General features: G+C 38.7%; 1 protein-coding gene and 1 long non-coding RNA gene across 8 annotated transcripts in view; one reads left to right on the forward strand and one right to left on the reverse strand.

Moving 5' to 3' along the window:
• FGD4 (FYVE, RhoGEF and PH domain containing 4) overlaps positions 1-17,898 on the forward strand; it is a 245,031-nt gene that overhangs the window by 41,217 nt on the left and 185,916 nt on the right. The window lies entirely within an intron of this gene.
• The window catches only part of LOC109501520, a 35,526-nt gene continuing 23,607 nt past the window's right edge, over positions 5,980-17,898 (reverse strand). For 2 of the 3 annotated variants that reach the window (XR_006600634.1, XR_002743840.2), the window contains 4 exons: positions 16,856-16,997; positions 13,326-13,515; positions 12,452-12,641; positions 5,980-6,209 (listed from right to left, as the gene is read on the reverse strand). This is a non-coding gene — a long non-coding RNA (uncharacterized LOC109501520). Of the gene's footprint in view, positions 6,210-12,422; positions 12,642-13,325; positions 13,516-16,855; positions 16,998-17,898 lie in introns of those variants that run through there. The other variant, XR_002159642.3, reaches the window with a different exon arrangement.

Raw genomic sequence — 17,898 nt, forward strand, 5'->3', positions numbered from 1 at the left:
GCATGTGGCCAAAAAGCAGTGAGGGAGATTGCATTGTTCTTGACTTCCTTGAATTAGACATTTTATTCATCTAGTGTTGTCTACAGATTGTTTAACAGTAACATCGTGAACCAGGGTTTTGCAGCAATAGTTGCTCCCACGTGTGTTAATTCTCAATATGTTTGCTGTGCATTTTGTTTAATAGCACATACTTTGAGATAAAAGTTTACTTTATACTGCAGTTTTTTCAGGTCTATGGCTCTATTAAATGTAACAATGTAATCCTTTTAGATATTTAAAGATGAGCTGTCAGGTCGTTGTATTTAAACTTACAGGGTACATTTTCAGTGTTTGCATTTATTAATACTCCATATTTGTGGATTTGTGTGAATCTGCATGTCATTTGCTTGATCATTTCAGGGTTGGGTCATTTGCAGTAGACATTTTTACCTAACCATTTCCACTTTTAAAAAATGCAAGTAAATATTTACACAGAAATGAGAAATAATCACTTGAAATAAAAATAAGCAGGTCATGTTCTGTTTGGTTGCTGTCAACACATGAACTTGAGGCCATGTGATGTTTGTTGAAAGTGGACAATTGTGATGAATGTAGTATTTTTATGTACTTTGGCCTCTAGGAGGCAGCATGATCTAGTAAAATTTCTGCATCCGAATAAGAAAACAAGTTTCCTTTGTCATTTTCCTTTGTCATTTTAAGAACTTTTCAGTATTAGGGGCACCTGGGTGGCGCAGTCGGTTAAGCGGCCGACTTCACCTCAGGTCATGATCTCGCGCTCCGTGAGTTCGAGCCCTGCGTCGGCCTCTGTGCTGACAGCTCAGAGCCTGGAGCCTGTTTCAGATTCTGTGTCTCCCTCTCTCTGACCCTCCCCCGTTCATGCTCTGTCTCTCTCTCTGTCTCAAAAATAAATAAATGTTAAAAAAAAATTTTTTTTAAAGAACTTTTCAGTATGAAAACATTTGCCCTCTGATTCATAAAGTTACATTGGGAACAAATAACAGCTGATAGTCACAGACCCCTAGAGAAGGAGATTTTGTGATTGTGTTGTTCTCTTTGTGAGTACTTAAAAAGGAAAAGGAATTATTGTGATTGCTAAAGTAGTTGCCCAACGATTGAGAAAGCAAAGAAATTGATAATTTTAATGGATGGGTACTTTTCCATTTACAGATCATAGTTTTCTCATGTAAATGCTCTGTGAGCATTACTATTAATAGTTTGGGACTCATTTCTAGCTGGTATTTTTGCTAGAATACTATGTTAAGTGTTTAAATATAATTTGAATTAAATCATTGGCAAATGTTATAGCTCTCTTATAGCTATTATTAAAAGCTGTCTAAAATTGGGTGAAATTGAAGCGATGCATTATGTCAATATTTTCATTGTAACTTTTGAGTGGGATCAAAATGTACTCCTGACCTACAACTATTGCTGGCTTCAGGAGAACAGGAATTGTGAATGTCTTGTTGGGGGACAGTTGGAGAGCGGCCACCCTTTATGTATTTTTCTTTTCCTGTTTTCATGGCACCTGAATAAATGCTATTTAGTGACTTGGATGAGAATAGTATAGTAAAAGAATAATGCCCCTCCCCCTTCCTGGTTTCCTGGAATTGCTACTTTTAGGAGAATTTATTCTGCTAAACCTCAAAAGGTGGTTCAGAAGTCAAAGGAACTGGTGGGAAGATTTATTTATAACCTTATTTATGAGATTGATATTATCTCCATTAATTGAATTTTGTGTCGGTTTCAACCCGAACCTCATAAAGTTTGGGTCCTACTCTTTTGACCTTGAATGTACTTAATCCAGAAGGAATTAACCAAATACTGAAAGAATGGATAAATGTGAAGGAAAATTAGAGTGCCATATATTCTAAAGAGGTCCAGTACTTTTTCCATAAAAGGATGCGGTCCTTTAAAATGGGTGTCTGAAAATATAATCTGGCATTTTCTCATTTGGATGGTCTGAGATTTCCACCTCTGTTTTTGGATTTGACACACAAAGGTTTGCAGTCAGCTAATGAGCTGGGTTTCTTTTGGGTTAAATGTTCAATGTTTCTGCATTCAAAGGGTGATATTTGGGACAAAATGGAAATGGGGGAACACAAAGTGGTATAACCTGTTCTGACTTCTGTAATGATTAGGCATTTGCTTGAAGGGATTAAAGCATCTCAAAATCTTCAGATTTTAGAAAGCAAAATGGGGCTTCAATTCTCAACTTTTCATATATTCTACATTATGTCACTAAAAAGTTACTTACAGGAAAACATAATTTCTACCAAGAAAAACAGTGTCTCAAAGTATTCTATTTCAACATTGTGTAGTTTCTTGTTGTTCTTTTAACTAGAAATCAGAGTTATATGAAGGAGAAGCATTGTGAAGCATGTTGTATTTTAGCCTAAGTGTACCTAGGATTTTTTTTGTCCATTAACGTAATTTATGACTGTTAGACCTAAAATAATCATGCCTAAAAGTTGTGTCCTGGTCCTCGTAAGAGGAGGAATTGTAGTAATGAGATTATTTTTCGTACCATTTACAACTGTCCTCATTTTGAAGCAAGTCTATCCAATGCATGCTATAAGTATACATCATAAATATACTGTAGTGTTTGTAGAGTATGGGAGGAAATTTCTAATATCTAATTGCAAGAGTCTTCTGTAAGAAAACATGGCCTGTGCTTGGTTTGTCAAAAATGGAATAAAATGTACTGTTAGAGCATTCATTGTGCTTCAAGGATGTCTACAGTGGACTGAGCCCTCCAGGGTTGTGTTTTGTGGGGATGTGTTTATGTGTGAGTACATGTACATGTATGTAGGCTGGGCTGTTTCATTAAAAACAGCTTATTAGGTACTATTAAAAATACTACATTGGGCACTTGGGTGGCTTAGTCAGTTAAGCGTCCGACTTCGGCTCAGGTCATGATCTCACAGTTTGTTAGTTCGAGCCTTGTGTCGGGCTCTGTGCTGACAGCTCGGAGCCTGGAGCCTGTTTCAGAATCCGTGTCTCCCTCTCTCTCTGCCCCTCCCCTGCTTGTGCTCTATGTCTCTCACTCAAAAATAAATAAGCATTAAAAAAATAATAAAAATATTGCTACATTTGTGCCCAGAACGGTATGTAGCATATATAGACAGAATGAACATTTCAGTGGAAACAGAGTCCTAGGGCTTAGAGGGACCCTGGAGAGTGGCAGTGCTTCAATCCTCCAGCTCTGCTCTCAGGAGCCGGGGTGAAGAGTTCTGTGTTAAAATTGAATAATTAAATGATTAATAATTAAATTCAATAAGGACAGGGTTGCTTTCCTTTTTGTTAATTAGATGTAATGAGTAGAATTTCTTCATTAAAAAAATTTTAGCGCAATGTTTCTTTTAACCTTTGTCACTTCTTGCCATTTGTCGGCCTGAGAGTGCTAACTGAATTCACGGTGAACTCTGTATAGATACATATGAATGCAAATTAATGGGAAAAATGCAAATAGCTCACTTTTTTGTGGCCTTGTTTGCTTGTGGCTATGATTTTCTTTCTTCTAATAGGTATAACATGGTTGAATTTTCTGGGGGTAAGAGTCCCCTGTGTGTGTGATAGAACTGAACTTAGCTGGTAAATCAATATTCTATCCACAGGAACATGTTCTGCAAAGAGCGTTGTGAATTTCAAGTGTTCCATAACCCAGACAATGATCATAGCCAGTGATTTGGTCTGCTGTTTGTTCTTACCAGTGAAGCTCAGAGAGATTTAACGACTCCATTAAGGTCAATGAACAAAGATTGGTAGGGTTAGGGCTCTAAAATGTGGCTCTGACTTTATGTTCATTATTCTAGATTTAACAGCAATACTTCACAAGTATAACTGAACTTGGAAGGAGCTTTTTTGTTTTGGAAATATTCATCTATTCGATAATGTAATCTCTATTTTTACAGATAAGGAAACAGGTTTATAGAGTTTGAGGGATTTGCAAAGTTTTCTAAATGACTCATTGGAGGAGAAGCCAGGTCTTGTTCTGGAATTGCTGGTCCTTTCTTCATATAATTGGATATTAGTAGGGAGGAAATTATCAACAGGAATGATGACACCTTCAAAAATCTCTCCAGTCAACATTTCATTAAAATCACATTTTCAAGGATTTAAATGCAGGAAGAGCTGGGCCAGCTGATAGCCTTTTGAAAGAGATTTGGTTTGTAAATTGTGGTTTTGGGGGGATGTTTGACTCTTGCTATTATAAGGATCACAAACAAAATTCAAAAGTTTTTTTTAAGCCTTTGTCTTAATTTAAAAATTGTATGTCCTTCAACAAAAATAAAGCTTGGAAGAAGCAAGCATGCATTTAAAAATCTAAAAGTCTTTTGAAGGAAAATAGATAGTTTTGAAATAGAGTGTCTCAGATTAGATTGTACAGCTGATTGAATTTAGTGTCTTATTTATTCCTAAAATATTTTCCTGCTGTAATTTTTCTGTTCTTTGAAATTCTCAATTTGATATTTAAAAAAGTTCTTATTTTTGAAAAAAGGTCCAGTTAAAAACTAGATTATTGCTCCTATAGTGTCGGACTATAGATGTTCAGGTTGTTACTGGGACTCAAAGACCTAAGGTTGGGTGCGGGTTACTGGACTGTGTCCATCGTATGGAAATTCATTCAGCGTGGTGGGTGCACTGTCCTCTGTGAATATTGTGTTTCCATTAAAAATGGGGATAAATAAAACCCCTGTGGAGCAAATACATTTCTTGAATGGCTAACCTTAACTTTAAAAGTTTGCTAGTTGTCATTAGATGGAATCATTATTTTGCAGCTTTGCCAGCTATTTTTTTAACATTTGAAAATTTACCTTTCCACAAAAGTTGCATTGAAAATGTCATAATAATACAGCAGTAAGTGTTGTTTATAACAATTTGACTCAGTGATATAGCAGCTACTGGGAAGAAGTCACAAAATCTTTCCAGGCCAGTTTATGAAGTAAAAATGGACATTGGAATTGGATTTTGAAGGATGAGTAAGAGGTTATTGAACAAGGAATAAGGGAGGTTAGTATACTCTGGGTGAAGGAGATAACACCTACCTGACAAAAGGAGCTAAGAAGCATCCCAACCCCAGGCTTTCATAATACTTTGCATAAATCTCCATTAGAGTACTTTTCACATTATGCTGGAATCTTATTTATTTGATTATTGTGCTGGAAATCTGGGCAATGACTGGGTCTTTATCTTCCCCAATGCCTGGCATATAATAGATAGCCAATAAATGCTTGCTGAATGGGTAAAACTATGCAAGACCACGTGTTAGAAACATCTAACAATTTGGTGGGGCTCTAGGATAAGCCTTAGTGTGGGCATTGGTAAGAGGAAAAGCTGTGTATAGATGATATGAAGTTTTGGGGTGATGGGGGAGTTCAGAGCTGATGGCCAAGAAAGAATTCTTGGAAGTGGGCGGTAAGAGCTGCCCTGGGGTTGTGAAGAATGACTGGTTATATACCATGGAGTTGGGGGAGGTAAAGTCAAAAAGGAAGTTTTCAAAGAGATTTTCATAGGCTAAAGACTCACAGATTACTAGAGGCCTAGCTGTTGTCAAGCTAAGGTTGTTTTTCCCTCTAGCAAAGCATCAACATTAAGACAGTAAGGAGTTCCTGGACTTTAGGCTATTGATGGGATTGCCTTTTTCTTTTAAACTGGTGAAGACTCTTAACAGTTTAACTATTTGTTTTCTTTGTCCTTTCCTGTTCTTGGGCAGCTGGAAGTGTCCAAGGAATATCACACATAGCACACTCCTGGGAGGGGGGTGCTAAGTTGAACTTTGTCCTCAGTGTGCCTTATGCTCCCTCATCAATATCCTTCTCCATGTCATAGACTTTGTATGCAAGACTAAAGGGTTTGGATTTACCCTGTAAGGAGTTGTTGTGCCATGGAGGATATCTGAGAAGGGAGTGAGTAACATGATCAGACTTATAATTTAGAAAGGTAACAGTCTGAGGCCATGCAGAACATAGACTGGAGGAGGCTGTATTAAAAGTTTAAGGCCAAGTGGGGTATAAAGTGTGTGTATACTTGGGGATATGTAAGACAATCCAGGTGTTAGGAGAAAATATTCAAACTTCGATTTCTTTTTTAAAAATCTTTACCAGCATTTATAATGTATGCTGAAATGTCATCTTAGTTATTGTATATGTTGATAGTGGCTTCCTCGTCTGAATGTCACATATTCACATCCATGTGGTAGGTAAGGCTTCCTGAAAAGAGAAAGGCAATTGTATGACTCAAAAGGCATGGCAGGGATTTTTTGTTTGTTTGTTTTTTGCTTTTAGTATTTTGCTGAACTTTTTTTTTTTTTTTTTTTTTTGAGAGAGAGAGGCTGGGGTGGTGGGGGGTGGGGGGAGGGCTTACATGAGAGAGGGGCAGAGAGAAAGAGAGAATCCCAAGAGGGGCAGAGAGAGGGGCTGGAGTTCATCCCAAGCAGGGCTTGTGCTCATGGGATGTGGGACTCAAACTCACGAACTGTGAGATCATGACCTGAGCTGAAGTCAGATGCTTAACGACTGAGCCACCCAGGCATCCTGAACTTTGTAGTTTGCGTGTGGTTGGTTCAGTGGATTTACAGAATATATTGTCTAGCTTTAAACTCTCACAAAATGGTGCATGAATGTAAAAATGCTCTTAAGGAAACCACAGTTTGAAGATGAGCCTAAAAATAAAACCCAAATAAACAAGTAAATAGTAGAGTTTACATTTCTAGTAGTTCTGAGTCACATGATGAGGCAAAAACAGTGACTGTTTAACCGGACAGGACAAGCAGGTGACCAAAAAAATAAAATCAGAATGATCACAAAGATTCTCCGAAGTCTGGATGTACATCCAGTGTGAAGTATGAATTTTGACTTAAGCTTTACCATGCTTTGAGATATTAAGTAATATGAAGCCAAGACTGCTTTTCAGGGCTCCTGGGTGGCTCAGTTGGTTAAACATCCGACTTTGGCTTAGGTCACAATCTCACCGGTTGGGAGTTCTGCGCTGATGATGCAGAGCCTGCTTGGGATTCTCTCTCCCTCTCTCTGTGCTCCTCCCCCACTTGTACACACACACACATTCTCTCTCTCTCTCTCTCAAAGTGAATAAATAAACTTTAAAAAATTAAAGAAAAATAAACAGGTTTTCATTTTATCTTTAGAGCCTCTTATTAAAAGTTCTACTTTTGTGTATTTTTTAATACATTAGTACAGTAGTACATGTGTAATTTATAAATGGTCATGTCCTGGGGTGCAGAGTCAGAAGTTTTAATGGGTTGTATGAAAAAAAAATTGGGAGGATTGGTTTCGAGAAAGATGCTGAAAAACTAAGGCAAAGAAAGGTTGGTTATTTGAGGATCTATTTAGATTCTACAAGGTACTGTAGACCTTATGGTTTCCTCTGTATATATTTCATGATGTTAATGATAATCCTGTGAAATAGATATTATCATTTTATAGACAGTGAAACTGACTTAGAGAAATGAAATAGCATGTCCAAGATCACAATTACTGTATTGCAGATTGACTATTTCAGCCTAGGTCTCTTAAAAATTCATGGGCTTTCTATATATTGTTTATATTGAATAGCTGGGCATTTTAAAATGCTTTTAACTGAGATAAAGAATACAAGTAACTCATTTTCTCCAGTAGATTACTAGTGAATTTGTTATGAAGTTGTATTTGTAGTAATTATGTATGATGTGTGTTACTTGTTCCTGTGTCTGAGGGTCCAAAAATTATTCATCGTGTTCAAAGTTAATACTGATTTTTCTAAGCTTTTGTGTGATAATAGAATATTCCAGTTAGGGAAAATATTTTTCCTTTGGAAAGTCAGTCCTGTTTTGAATCAGGAACATATGGGGGGGCGGGGGGGACATAAGCACTATTCAAGCAACTAAAACTGATGTAAATACAAAAATTTACTGATGCATTTAATTAAGCCCTTGTCAGATGTAGGTGTTCATGTCTCCTTCTGTATCTCCAGGCTTGTAATAAAAGTTTTCAAATGATTTCTTCAGTCTTAGAAGCTAACAAGATAATGAAAACTGCCTCAGAGCTTAAGAGGCTTTTACTTGATCAGTTTAGTAGTAATATTTCCCTTGATTCATTTGTTTATTTCTTTTGATGTCTTTTTGCCAGGTACATTATTTATTTGCTGTGAATTTATACAACTAGCAGAAGTGGAATTCACATATTTGCACAGAGTACTGAGAGATGCTGTAAAGCAAACAAAAACCTTCCTGGGGGAATTTTAAGAATGCTGTATATTTTTTAAATGCAAGTATCTGCTTGTTCCCAGTTGATGCCCTCTGCCCTGTGACTGTAATTTTCTGTCTTTTTAAAGGTTTTAACTATGACCTTTTTCATAAATTTGGTTTGTTTTCTGCATAATGTCAGGTGGTTAATAACAAGTAAACACTGCATATCTGTCATAGGAAAGTTGCTAGAAAATTCACTTTTCCATTCTCCATGTGGCAGCCTTAAATGCCGTTACAGCTTACTCCATGGTTTGCCTTTTTCTGGTAATTGTCAAATTCAATGATGCATTATTTCTTTTTCTGCTTGTTTATTTTTCATCTGTGAGGAAGCTACCTTATACTTACATTCAGAATGAAACTTAATTTTCAAAATAATAAGTTTCCAACTATTTAAAACAATTTTTTTTTAACATTTATTTGTATTTTGAGAGAGAGCATGAGTCGGGGCAGGGGGCAGAGACAGAGGGAGATACAGAATCTGAAGCAGGCTCCAGGCTCTGAGCTGTCAGCACAGAGGCTGACATGGGGCTTGAACCCACAAACTGTGAGATTATGACCCGAGCCGAAGTTGAATGCTTAACTGACTGAGCCACCCAGACGCCTCAGCAAATATTTTTTTTTAAAATAGACAAAAGGCTGGAGACAGTTTGTAAGTGCAGAAATACTTGGGACTCTAGTTCTCTGAAGCTGCCCACCACCCTCCCCCCACCCCGCCCCCCATGACTCCAGTAGTTTCAAGAAAATATAGCCAGTGTGATAAGGGAGAGAATGCAATCAACACATGCCAGGCACGGTGCATAGCTGTTAGTGCACATTATAGAACGTATCGTTCCCATATGACATTGGAGGAAACTAGGCTTCAGAGAATTTATATACGTTTTCAAGGTTGTACCCCCAGTAACTGACAAAGTGGGGATTGACTTCTGAGTGTGCTACCATTGCTCTAATTTTTCTTGGGAAAGATAACCTGTATGTGTATATATATATATATGTGTATATATATATATGTGTATATATATATATATATATATATATATATATATATATATATATGAATGAATGAAAGCCTTAGCTTGGTGTCTGTCACATGGTAGCTTCTTTTTAAAAAAAATTTTTTTTGAGAAAGAGAGAGAAAGAGAGCACGAGTGGGGGAGGAGCAGAGAGCCAGGGAGAACCAGAAACTGAAGCAGGCTCCACTCTCCAAGCTGTCAGCACGGAGCACAACTGGGGCTCGAACTCACAAGCTGTGAGATAATGACCTGAACCGAAGTGGGAGGCTTGACCGAATGAGCCACCTAGGCGCTCCACATGGTACATTCTTAATACAGATTCTCCTCTTTTTTCTGAACTTCTCTGCCTATCACTGAAACAATTAAAAAAAAAAAATCATACACAAAGGGGATTAACTGCTATTTCCTCCCTTCTGGGAAGGGGCAACTTGATTAAAAGAAAGGAAATGTGTTAACTACCCCTATGCTGCTTTATCCCTTTTTGGCTAAGCGTCAGGAAACCATTCACAGAGAGCTTTTCTTACTGTTTTAACTCTTGTTATTGATGTTACAGTTGAGACACAATGTTACTGTAGTTTCAGGTATACAACATAGTGATTCAGCAACTCTGTACATTAGGCTGTGCTCATCGTAAGTGCAGCTACCATCTGTCACCATATAAAATTGTTACAATATTATTGACTATATTCCCTATGCTGTACTTTTCATCCCCACGACTTTGTTTATAACTGGAAGTTGGTACCTCTTAATCCCTTTCACCTACTTGCCCATGCCCCACAGAGAGTTTTTCTATTTTGAATGTAAAGTGGAACCAACAGAGAGCTGTAGAAGCTACTGGCCATTTGACCCCTTACTAATAAGGATTGTTAAAGGTTTGTTTGAAGATTTTTTTTTAAATAAGTAAGCATTTCTGGAGCCTAGTTTTGCATATAAGGCCAGGAGTCTCCTGATGCAAAGAAAGAAGTAAGGGGGAGTTCTGACAAGTTTTGTATAGCAAGTTTTGGATAGTAACGAGTCTTATCAGGGCCCTTGGGCATATGCGAATAGTCCATGGCGTGCCCTTCATATATGCTAGGTTGTGAATGCTCCTTCAGACCCCCAGAGTTGTGTAGCACAGTGCCCTTGAATCCAGTAGATGGATAATTTCTTTTATTTTTCATTTATTTTTTATTTTTGTAATGTTTACTTATTTTTGAGAGAGATAGAGTGTGGGGGCGGGGAGGGATGGAGTGGGGGCAGGCAGAGGATCCTATGTGGGCTCTGCACTGACAGCAGAAAGCCTAATGTGGGGCTCAAACTCACGAACCATGAGATCATGAGATCATGACTTAAGCTGAAGTTGGACGCTTAACCAACTGAGCCACCCAGGTGCCCCCAAGAGATGGATGATATCTTTGAAGAGATCATTTTCTACTTGTATGAGTCTTTGAGTCTCTTTAAAATCTCATCTGTGTGTTTTACCATTTAAACAAATATTTAGCAAATACAGTGGCTTCTCAGTTGATGGCTCCTCTGGAAATTAAGGTTGTCCTAATGAAGACCAGTTTTTTTGTGAGGTAGGAGGCATCTGAAGGCCAGAGTCCCAAGGGGACAGTCATTCTCAGCAGGTGGCTGAGGGAACAGCCTTAACAGCCTTTGAACATAAGAGTCATCATTTGCTCTGGTCATGTGAATCCTTGCTGCCACTAGGTGGCAGGACAGGCAAGAATTCTAGGCAGTCCTATAAGGTTAGGAGGCCAGGTCAGCCATTCTTGTGGAGGTGGGAGAGGGTATAGGCAGTCAGGGTGCTACGGGAAAAGAATTTGCGCCCTAGAGTTTGTTTTTCTGCTATTTATTTAAATTATGTCCTTATTTTAATTCTGATAAAGTTTCTGGTGATGGAATTTGTTACTTAGAATGTGTCCTCTTAAAGGCATGAATCATTAAAATCTTAGCTCTCAGAAACTGCAAAGTTCTGCCATACAAATAGAGGTCCATAGAAATTGGCTTTCCCAACATCTTAGAGCAAGTCACTGGCTGTTCTTGCTCTTTGAGTTCCAGTTCTGTGCCAATTAAGCTATTGTTTTGAGCGCAGTCTATTTAAGGAGAAAACTAAGAGACTGAAGGATGTTCTAAATTGTACCTTTATCCATAATCCTGAATGTGGACCCTATTCTGCCTAAATCAGGCACTGCTGGTCAAGAGGTGTAATGACCAACCTTGTCAGTCCTGTGACTGCAAGAAAATGACCTTCATTAGGTTATGAATTAAAATGAAGAACTATGAAATCTAGCTACCACATTGTGATACTTACAGGATTAGGTGGATTAAAGGGGGGATTCTAGAGGTGTGCCTGGCATATAATCTAGCACCATGACTGGAATTAATAAAATATTTTTTCCTTTGTACCTGTCCTCTCTCTACTGATTCTTTCATATATGTGTCTTGACTTGGAGATATATCAGTTATTTGGGCATTTTAATGATCATTTGGACTGAAGTTCAGTAGGAGGAAAAACTTTCTTTTTAATAGTCAAGGCTTTTATTTTTAAATTTCTTTTTAAGTTTATTTATTTATTTATTTTGAGACAGAGAGAGATAAAGGGAGGCAGGGGGAGGGGCAGAGAGAGGGAGAAAGAGAATCCTAAGCAGGCACTGCAGTCCAACACAGGGCTCAGTCTCACAAATTGTGAAATCATGACCTGAGTTGAGATCAAGAGTCGGACGCTTAACTGACTGAGCCACCCACGTGCCCCAACAGTCCAGCCTTTTAAACTGTCTTTTATAATAGCAATGACCTTTTAAAAAGTAGTGTTATTGTCAGTTACCTGTTTTCAAAAGGAAAGCAGTTAGTAACTGTGCTTTTGAATAGTGGTTTTCAAACTTTTTAACCACAACCCAGTACAACACTATCTGTGCATGTGTGAGCATGTGTGTATCTGGGATAAAACTTAGCCTTTCTGTGTGCTTACATACTGTATTTTCTGCTGGGCTTGCTAATGGGATGAAACCACATTTTGAAAAATCTTACGCCTTAGAGAAAAAGATGATAAAACATTCTTTTTTGGCAGATTGCAAACATCCAGGGCCAAATTTAAAATGAGAAGGTGTTAGAAGGTGGAGGAGAGATAGTGAAGTATCTCTCAAACAGAGAGGGCACTTGGAGACCAGGAAACAAAGAAAGACACTGCGTATCTTTTACAGAGTTGTATTCAGGGTACCTTACTGACACGGGGGGAGATAGGGCAAGGACAATCCACAGCAGCTTCAGAGTTATTCTCAGCAAAATCCAGACCTTCGTCCACAGAGTTTATGAAGCGAGGGGACATGCAGAAGCGCACTGTAGTGAGGCCAAAAGTTGACATGCACCTCAAAGGGCTTGCACATACCCTTTAAATCTTGTGGCCCCTCCTGTGCGTCAGGAAAGAAGGAAGTCTATGTTATCTTTAACAGATTCCTGGGAAGCCAAAATAAGCCTAAACCCATTCTGGCCTTGGCAGGTATCCCTAAGGTATGTATGTCAATGTCCAAGGGACCTGGGACACGTAGCCCGAAGAGAGGTCATTGAGCAAACATGAACAAGATGGAGGGCCAAAGATGGAGTCAGTATTGTGAGCACTCCTACAGATTGTACCTCTTGAAATATGTGAGTTTGGGTCCTAGATCTTGGTGAGGCAGATGGGGCATTGACATTTCCTTTTTCTTTTTCTGTTTTTTTTTTTGTTTGCTTTGTTTTGTTTTGTTTTTAGAGGGAGAGAGCATTAGCTGGGGAGAGGGGCAGAGGGAAAGAGAGAGAGAGGATCTTAAGCAGGTTTCACACTCAGCACGGAGCCTGATACAGGGCTCGATCCCATGACCCTGGTATCATGACCTGACCCAAAATCAAGAGTCAGGGCTCAACCAACTGAACCACCTAGGCGCCCCAGGCATTGTCATTTTTATCAGCTCTCCCTACACTTACTTGTGCCAGGGCTATGATTTAAGGCTGTGAGAGCTAAAAGAAAATGCAACATAGGTACTGTGAATCGCAACTAACAGTGTTGCTAAAACTTTTACTCACCCTGTATTTTTTCTGTGGGTAGGTTTTAAACTTACTTCTTGTAGTTGTTGAATCAGTTCTTGTGTTAACTCCCATCAGTTAGCAAATCCACTTAGACGGCTTTAGAAATCCAGGCGCGAGTGAAACCGACTGCCTCCTCACTGCTGGAGGAGTAGGGCAGCAGTGTTGACTGCTGCTGCCTTGCTCATAACTTGGTGTGTGTGACCTCACTTGCTCCTCATAACCCTGCGAGAGAAAAGGTAAAATTGTCTTCTTTGTTCAATAAGACCACCAGTACCAAAAAGCAAACAAGCAAACAAGACCCAGGAATCTAAAATGTTAGCTAGCTTGCTCAAAGTCACAGAGCTAGCAGAGGAGGGTAAAAACGTCAATTCGGGTCTGCCTTACTGCGAGAAATCTTCATAACAAAGCCTTTTACAATATGAAATAAAAAGCATCAGTGTCAGAAGTATTCTTACTGTGGATTAAATACTAATAAAATGGTAAGATGCCTTCATTTGGAGAAACATTGATGCCGTCCCCACACACGATTTTTCCCCCTCTGTGCAGCAGACTTGGAAGCCTGAGTTAAATGCCTGTTTTTTATGGTTTGTCTTGACTGTTTTTTTGTTTTGCTTTGTTTTTTGTTTTTCTGAAAAACCTGTGAAGTAGTGGGGGGGGGGGTTGGTGGTGGTATCATTATTGTCAATACTGAGGTCTGAAAAGGTTGTGTGAGAATTTAAATGAAAGCTCAGATATTCTGACCACCTGCCCACGTCTTCACAGAAGCATTAATCCACGTGGGCAGAGTAATTGAATGTGTTGGGTAGAGGCCCAAGGTCAAAATGGCAGAGGAATAGGATCACGCAGTGTATTTGCCGTTTGAGTTGAGAATGTAGCCATATCAATACTGTGTTTGGTCCGGGAACCCTCTTGCACTGTTGGTGGGAATGCAAATTGGTGCAGCCACTCTGGAAAACAGTGTGGAGGTTCCTCAAAAAATTAAAAATAGACCTACCCTATGACCCAGCAGTAGCACTGCTAGGAATTTACCCAAGGGATACAGGAGTCCTGATGCATAGGGGCACTTGTACCCCAATGTTTATAGCAGCGCTCTCAACAATAGCCAAATTATGGAAAGAACCTAAATGTCCATCAACTGATGAGTGGATAAAGAAATTGTGGTTTATATACACAATGGAGTACTACGTGGCAATGAGAAAGAATGAAATATGGCCCTTTGTAGCAACGTGGATGGAACTGGAGAGTGTTATGCTAAGTGAAATAAGTCATACAGAGAAGGACAGATACTATATGTTTTCACTCTTATGGGGATCCTGAGAAACTTAACAGAAACCCATGGGGGAGGGGAAGGAAAAAAAAAGAGGTTAGAGTAGGAGAGAGCCAAAGCATAAGAGACTCTTAAAAACTGAGAACAAACTGAGGATTGATGGGGGGTGGGAGGGCGGGGAGGGTAGGTGATGGGTATTGAAGAAGGCATCTTTTGGGATGAGCACTGGGTGTTGTATGGAAACCAATTTGACAATAAACTTCATATATTGAAAAAAAATAAAAAATAAAAATAAAAAAAATACTGTGTTTGGTCAACATTCTATAAAGTGACCTCATAAGGGGCAAAATTAAGTGCTGTACTGACTGGCTATTTCACATAGCCAATAACTAGCCAGCTCAACAGGTAGAAATGTTATCTGAGTTGTGATTTTTCCTTTCTGTGTCCAGTTTCTTTGAAGTATTTATTGACATGCAGTGCAGTAAACCAGGCTAGGTGAATAAACAGTGGATTCATCAGTGGCTTTTAAATGTATTTGGCCTCATCCAGCTGAAATTTAAGATTTTATGAATGATTAAAGAAAAAGGATAAGTGTAAGTAGGTCATTTGTACCATAACCGTAGAAAGGCTGATTAAATTATAAACAATAAGGAGAGTGGATAAAGTTTACTAAGAGTTTCCTATGTGTCGGACAGTGTTCAAAGTGTTTTACCCATTTTAGCTTAGGAAATCTCCTTAAAATCCCGTTGAAAGTCAATAATACTCTAGTTTTTACAGATGAGGAAATCAAGCCACTAATAGTTTAGATTAATAAACTAATAGCTTCATAGACCTGAGGGTCATAGTTTGATAAGTAGTAGAGCAAGCATAACCTGACTCCAGATCTTATGCTTATGATACTGTTATATAGCCTCCGTGTATAACAGAAATTAAACTAAGTTAATAGAAAATGGGTCCTAATTGTAATTTTGTTGTTAACTTATAATCTGAACTTATACAAGTCACTTCATCTCTTTCTATCTCTGTGTCGTCATCTGTGAAGTGTGTATAATACCTATTCTGTCAACAAGTTCAATTTGTGATAGGGATCAAAAGCTGGAGTGCTAAAGTGACCCTAGGGCAGGATATGTTGTGGAAATGAGAGATGATGAGGAAGAGGTAAAGACGATAAGAAAGTGCTAGAAAGTATATGTTTTAAAAGCTTATATGCAAGAAATATTTCACAATGTTGGTTTGGTGGCAGAAAAGTAAGTGCCAACATGGCAATTGTCAGGGTAGGCTGTGGGTACCATCTTCATGGGAAGATGGGTGGGAGGGGCCAGAAGTAGAGCCTGGAGAAGTAGCTCTGTGAGTGGATGTACAGTGATGCCCTGTGGGTGGCGCTGCTCAGTGATGGCAGGCCACATTGGACGGCTGCAAGATGAGAGAAAGCTGAGGTGGTGGGGGAAGTTAGGATGAAGCATAACCACACGTGGTATGTATGTATGTATATATGTGCCCCTTCAGCATTTTTGTATCCTTCGGATACAACATCCCTAGTAGTGCAATTGCTGGGTCTTAGGGTAGCTCTAGTTTTAATTTTTTGAGGAACCTCCATACTGTTTTCCAGAGTGGCTGAACCAGTTTGCATTCCCACCAACAGTGTAAAAGGGTTCCCCTTTCTCCACATCTTCACCAACATCTGTTCTTTCCTGAGTTGTTAATTCTAACCATTCTGAGAGATGTGAGGTGGTATCTCATTGTGGTGTTGATTGGCAGTATTCACTGATTTAAATGTTAATCTTATCCAAAAACACCCTCCAAGTGGACACATAGAATTAACCATCACAACCCTCTGCAGGATGTGCTGCAAGCAAGGCCTTCTTAGGACATTAGAGCCTTTACCATCCCATTCTCAGAGTGTGTTTTAAATGCCAGCATTTTTTTTGTTCAATGTATTAGGTAGAAATCCTATAACCTGCTTGAGTTAAATTAATGGATAAGAAGGTACCTTTAAAATTGTGTAACAGTCTACAAATGCAAGGAATTTAGGGAAGTGGTGAGTGGAAAGGGTATGGGTAGAGTTTAGTATAAATGGGTGGATTGCCACCTGTCAGGAGGAGTACAGTTTGGCAAGAGAACAATCAACCCTTGTTTTTGTGACCAGACACTTTACTACACACAGTGCAGGGAGGAGGGGCCTTCTTAGAACCGTCTCTTAGATCTGCAGGAAAATCCTATTTCTGTTCTGGCGGGGAATGGCTTGGGTGGGGCCTTTCGAACTCTGGTGCTGCTCCCTAACCATTGAGTTCTTACCTACTGTTGCTGCTGTTGGCTCTCCGAGAGATCTCCTTGTAGTGCTGTGAACCCGTGGGATGAGGAACTGGGTAGATAAATATAACTTGTTTCTATAGTAGCTGTCTCTTGAGCCATATTGTCTCATAAACTTGGGGGGAATCTAATTAATTAGAAGGGATGATTATGTTACTCATATACTTACAGATAGAGTAACCCCAATTTTAATTCTTCGAGTCAGAATAGAACAGCATTTTCACATTGTTGCTCAATAAATGTTTGGAAACCATTATTCTATTTTTGTAATTCATCTCTTTTCTGTCTCACCTCTGATGTTCCCCACAACTCACATTTGAGTGCCTGTGATAGGAAGGATGCTGTATTTTTTTTTTTTTTATTTTAGGAGTAATGAAATAGAATTTAGATTTCCTTGAGGAAGTTTTAAATGAGATGGATCTTAGTATCACTATGGAAATAAAGTTTTTATTAACAAAGTAAATATTACATACTGTCAAATACCTTTTAGAGTATGTTTTTATAACTGAAATCTTTCTACAGAATAAGCTTTTCTTTAGTCTGACTTGCAGACTGGTGGTTTTATTTCCAGTGAACTCTTACAACAAAATGTTCATTAATTAAAAATAGCTGCCCCATACAGGAAACAGCTCATATAGCAGCTTCTGACACTGTTCTAAAAACAGACTTGAGCTGCTCTGAGTGCTAAAGAAGAATGAACGCTGAAAACCTTGTGAACGAATTCAGGTAAAAGCATGATATTTTTAAAGAAGGATCTGTGGTCTTTACATTTATGTTTTCTGTTTATAAGACTCATGTGCTTATTATTAAAAAACCAAGTATTATAGCAATATATTCTGTAGAAACTGAAATTCCCACCCAAATTGTGGTGTCCATGGAGTCTGGTGGTTTTTACCAGATTTTTTTTTTATGCATCTACAGAGTATATGCTTTTTTTTTTTTTTAATGTTTGTTTATTTTTGACAAAGAGCACATGTGTGAGCACGGGAGAGGCAGAGAGAGAGGAAGACACAGAATCCAAAGCAGGC

The sequence above is a fragment of the Felis catus genome, chromosome B4 (genome assembly GCF_018350175.1).
Source record: "Felis catus isolate Fca126 chromosome B4, F.catus_Fca126_mat1.0, whole genome shotgun sequence".
In the NCBI taxonomy this organism is placed as follows: domain Eukaryota; kingdom Metazoa; phylum Chordata; class Mammalia; order Carnivora; family Felidae; genus Felis; species Felis catus.